Raw genomic sequence first — 6,000 nt, forward strand, 5'->3', positions numbered from 1 at the left:
ATAAAAATTAGTAACCATTAGAAATTATATGATATATATAATTTATCAGTCTCCCTAGAATTAATTATTTATAAGTCTCATTTTTCGTTTTACTTCGTGAACTAACACTCTTATTAAACAAACATTATATCTTAGTAGCGTAAATGCAATAACTTGGATGTCAAATCAAATACAATAGTTGTATTTACAATTTTATTTTACACAGTTTTATTTGTAATAGATGTATGAATTATAGATAAACAAATTGACAGTAAAGTACTAGTCACATCACAAAAGAATAACTTGAAAAAAATATAAAAAGTGACATTAGCATATATAAAATTCACAAAGCAACTAAAGAAATTAAAAATTAGTTAAATAGTTTAAAATTGATAGTAGTAATTATTTTTCTTTCTACGATAATAGACTATCTTAAAGAAAAAAGTTTGAACAAAACAATTGTATAACATAATTACAGCTTAAAAAAAGACATTAATTAAATTCAATTATGAAAATATGTGCATTTGAATAGAATAATTCTGGAACCCGGTATATACTTTGTATTCATTGTATTAGTGTAAAAAGCAACATCACTTTTCAAGAGAAGTACTTCCTTGCTCATTTTAAACATCTCATTTGAAGTGTGTACAATTCTTTAGAAAATGATTAGTTGATTTGATTTCAATGTTAAAATGTTTCATTTACTCAAATGTTTTTATTAATTGCAATTATCGGGAAAAAAATTGATGAGTTGAAATATAATAAATAAGAGTATTATTTGGAAAAAGTAATTAATGTTGTATTGGTATTGTAAAATGACAAATAATTTGAGATAAAAAGAAATGACAAATGAGGTATTTAAAATGAGATTGAGGAAGTAATTGTTTCCTCGTAAACTTGACTTGTTAGAATGGAATAACAATTTATAAATTTGTGACAAATCTAAAATATTTAGTTAAAATCTAATTTATATCTTTCATTTGTTCATCGTCAGCTCACATGTCTCTTGTGTCAGATCTTTTTTGTTGAGTTATGTGAGTCAAAAACAACAAATATAATGTCACTTATGATTCAATTATAATGCAAATGAAAATATTGAAATTTGATTTGGAGAATGTAAAGTTAAAAACACATATCAGAGTTTTCAAAATATCCCGTAGACAAATGTGTTGTTATTATTGTTCCTTAATTACTGTGAGAACTTTAATTTTCCAAGAATTGTGTTAATTTCAACCATTGTCAAGTTGATTTATTGTGCTAAAAAAATATGCATTGTAACAATAGATCTACTTTGAATGATGAAAATTAGGAACTATCAAGACCTTATAGTTTAAAAAAGAGAGCAAATAGCCTAATAAGAAATGACTGAAAGAAGACAAAACGTACGGTTTATTGAATGAAACATCAATAATTGACATCAACATAAACTAAATAAATTAAATTTTTTGTATTATTGATATTGTAAATGAAAGATAACATAAAAATTATGTAACTAAATATTAAGCATAAAATGCAACAGACATTTCCCATTGGCTAGCAATCTCTTGTGTAAGAAAAAGATGGTCATGAAGGAGAAAAATATACAAAGTCAGTTACTCAAATGAATATAAACATCAATTACATTTCATCAAACACCACAAAAGCAATTTTATTATACTCAAATTGGAGAGGAAGTTATCGTAAAAAATGGTTAATGTCTCGAGGATGTGGTATCCTGTTTTCTTGAGTCTTGGTTCAGCCAAGAAAAAAAGAAAAAAAAAATATTTGGACTTACATTGAAAATTGTTATGAAATAAATTCACATTTAATAAATGATAAATAAATTATGGAGAAATATTTATTGCATTATGAGCTATTATTAATTTTTTTTTTGATGAAATGAAATTGTGTAGTATATGAAGAATAGAAAGAGAAATGATTCTAATTATGACAACTAAATAAATAAGTGAAGTTACACAAATAAAATTATGTAGCAAACAATGTGATTAGATATCAAATGAATGATTTGAGAGTCTATTTTAATATATTATAGTAAATTTGAACTGGTTGTCCACGTAGTAGATTGTGTTAGATTGGCGCGGGGATGAACTAAATGTGGTTCGCTCGTAGAAAAATTCGAGGACTAATTTTGAAACTATTAAAACAAAAGGATAAGGATAAAAAGCAAAATAAAAATATCTATAAGGGGAAAAGTTAAACAAACAAAAATTACTCTATAATAAAAATATATATATTTAAATATAATTTTTATCATAAAAATATTATATTATTAATATAAACAAATTTAGTATTTTTCCAACTGAAAATAATATTTTAAATTTTATCAAATTTTGAATTGGTTTAAAAATCAAATTGATCCCACATTCTAACACATTCTAACACAAGTAGTCATAATACATTTAGCTTAATTTCAATTGATCCCAAAACTGAAACTCCAGTGGACTTGGAGACTATCGACACGTTTTTAAAACTCTCCAGTTTAATGTTTTAACTTTGAAAAAATTACAAACTCACTCCACAAAAATCACAAAACACACTAAGAAGCCACATATAAAATGTTATTAAAATTGGAGTTCATTTCAAATATGATTATCGATTAAAATTTATTCAATTGCCCAAAACATAATTTTGTTTTAAATTTTCGATGAAAATTTTATTACCATGCAAAAATTAAACACAATATTGAAAGTACAAAAAACCCAATTTTATTTCTAATTTTTGGCCTCATCTTTTGTTGGTACCCTTGATTTTTTTTTCTTTATAAATATTATGAAAGCCATATGATTGGTTAATTTCTATCAAAGAAAGCCATTAATTGCAATCTAAGAGAGTAATATCTAGAAAATAATGATCTAATCATAGTTATCATCATACATAATCAAGAGAAACAACAACAAATTAAGGTCGTCCCACATAAATGAATTTCTACCATGTCGTCCATGTCTCATCGACAATTAAATACAATTATTTTTAATAATAAGTAAAAAACATGCAAAAAGCTTAAGGGAATATCAATCATATGAAGTATGAAGTTCTTGCTTCAGCCACACTTTTCATCATTATTCCAAATATAACCCCATTCGATTGCAAAGGGGACATTTATTCTTTAATAGGAGCCACTCTTTGATGCATTTCATGTGAAATTTATGTGCACAATCTAGTCTTCCAATTTCTTCACCAATGTTATAGTTCACCTAATAGATAGATCAAAGTTGTTAGAAAAAAAAAAAAAAAAAAGCTAATAACATATATATTAAACTTACATCAAAACTTGCATATAGTCTCCAATATCTCCATGCATGAAAGAAAGTATAATAGATATTGCATATGAATATAAAGTGTTATGCTTGTGTTGAGTTAACCTCCCAAAAATCATTTTTCCGTCTATTCTAACAAACTAACCACTAACATTTGCAATCGCTTACCAGACAAATGCTACATTGTTCTGTGTTTTCTGCGTTCTCTTTGTTGATAGGTTCAAAATTTTCACGTCCAAGATTATGTATAATTTCTGCTTCTCTCCATATTCGACAATTTTTCAGGCTTCGTCTCGGTCGTTGTTGTCGTCTTCGTTGTTCTTGTTGTTCTTGTTGTCTTCGTCGTTGTTGTTGGATATGGAGTTGGAGTTCGATATCTAATTGTGTTAGTTGTCGTGGTTGCTGTTGTTGTTGCTGATGTTGTTGTCTTTGTCTCTCCTGCTGCATATCATTATTTGTAGAGAAATATTAAAATAAAATTAAGTAATTTACGCTAACAATAATTCGTGAACTTAAACACAACCATTGAAAAATTTAGTTAATATTTGAAGTGTATGAGTTCAACTAATGATATTTTTTTAATAACTGTTTTTTCATTTTATCATTTGATTAGTTATGCATATAAATCAACGATTGTATTCTTGATCTAAACTAAGAACTTCGTAAAATTTTCTCATACAAGAAAATAAGTGAAAATGCAATGTTTCCTTTAATAAATTACCTCTAAGATTTGAGAATGTATAGAAGAAATATAGATAAAATACAATAAAAAATAAAAGAAAAACAAAAGTATTTTTGCTAGAAAGGAAGAGAGATCAAAGGGAGAAGAGAAGATTAGAGTTGTTCATGAGAAAATGTAAAATATTTATTAGTTTTATTACTACTTAATTAAAAGATAACCATGTTGAATACCTCGTTTTGGGTGTGATTTTGTTGATTAAGATGACGTAACGTATCTTCATAATCAAGTGCCATGACATCCTGATAAAATACATTTGCAAATACCAAATAATTTATTAAAATGTTAATGACTAAGCAAACTAAATATTATTATATATATATAGATAACATAGAAATCAACTAAAAACTAGTTAATTAATTTATTCTAGCTTTGAAAGAATGACAAAAATTACCTACTAATGATACAAATTTAACAAAAAATATAAAATAAGTAAAAGAAATAAAATATGACAAAAATAAGTTCTATAAAATTATAAAGGCAACTCTTAATTTTGTCTGCCATTTTTTGGAACAAGTTAACCCTAAGCAGTCAAGTTTTTCAAATTTAATTAAATTTAATCAAACACCATAATTATAAGAACTCTTTAACAACCCTATCTTTTCAAAATTAAAATTTTAAAACATAATAACATGACTATTGGCCCTAAAATATAGATAACATAGATATTGTAAATTAAAATAAAATAATATATCATATTAAGGCACATAGAAAATAGATAAGGTAAATATAATTATGTGAAAACATACTTCAATACGCAAAGGAAGACCAGATTGTTGACGTTCAAGGGCAATTTGAACCTGTTATACATGAAAATTAATCAATATAAAAAAAATAATGTCTAAATTTCAACCACAATTTAACATAAAAATTACATTTTTCTCATATTCATATTCCATTTTTACTATTATATATTCTAGTTGATCAATTGCAATCAATATTTAATTTATAAGCTAAATATATTAACAATGAATACAAGGGATACTCTAATCTATTACAACAAATTGTTAATTAGTTTGAAAATACACTAAAGGATTAGAGCACCAATTAGTTATATACATTAAAGATATTATTAGCATTATATTGTAGGTGTATGTTCTATCAAAAGCTTTCTTTGTTTGGTGTTGTATTTTTTTTACTTTTAATTTCTTGTGCAAGTGACTTTCACTTATGATAATAAATTTACTTTTGGCTTAGAAAAAAATACAAAAAACATTTACATGTAATTGCTTTGACATTAGCCAAAACAATACCAACATTAGCCACCTCATCAATATATAAAATCAATTCCATTTTCCAATATTTTTGCTTCTATTAATTATAGGGTTTAGTAAGAATATAATGCACGACATTAAATCATCAAAATCTATAAAAAGAAATGCATGTCAATAATAAAGGTAAATATTAATAATTACAAGTGTACCCGAGTTTCTATGACTGCCTTTAGTTCTGGATTTGGAACATAAATTGTTGGTCCAGCAGGAGAGGATTGTTGTTCAACATCTTGTGTGTTTGCATGGTTGTTACTAGTTCCTTCATTTTGACCTAATTAAGGACATATCATATAGTTAAACATTTCATGCATATCTGCAATAATATATCATAATTGCAATTGTGATTGTATTTGGCTCATACTTTTAATATTAGAGTTTGTAGTGTAATCATAACTACAATTTAATTGGAACCATAATCTATTTACATATCACAAAATAGAAAGATGGTAAATATAAAATATATATATATGGAGAAATTAATATGTAGGATAGTCTCACCTTGGTTATTCATTGTTGTCAAATTTGATTTCTTGAAGATCTAAAGAAATAAATCAAAACACTCGGTGAATCCAAAAATTGTAGCAAATGAGGATAAAAAAAACTATTTATGATCATTTTAACAGTTGTGTGGTACGACATAAATGAATTCATTCTTAACTATCTATCTATTTATATTATGAAAATATTTTGACATTAAAACAAAATGTATGGTTTAGTTTGGACGAAAAGAATTAAAAAAAAATATAGAGAA

This window comes from Cicer arietinum, chromosome 2, assembly GCF_000331145.2.
Source record: "Cicer arietinum cultivar CDC Frontier isolate Library 1 chromosome 2, Cicar.CDCFrontier_v2.0, whole genome shotgun sequence".
In the NCBI taxonomy this organism is placed as follows: Eukaryota; Viridiplantae; Streptophyta; class Magnoliopsida; order Fabales; family Fabaceae; genus Cicer; species Cicer arietinum.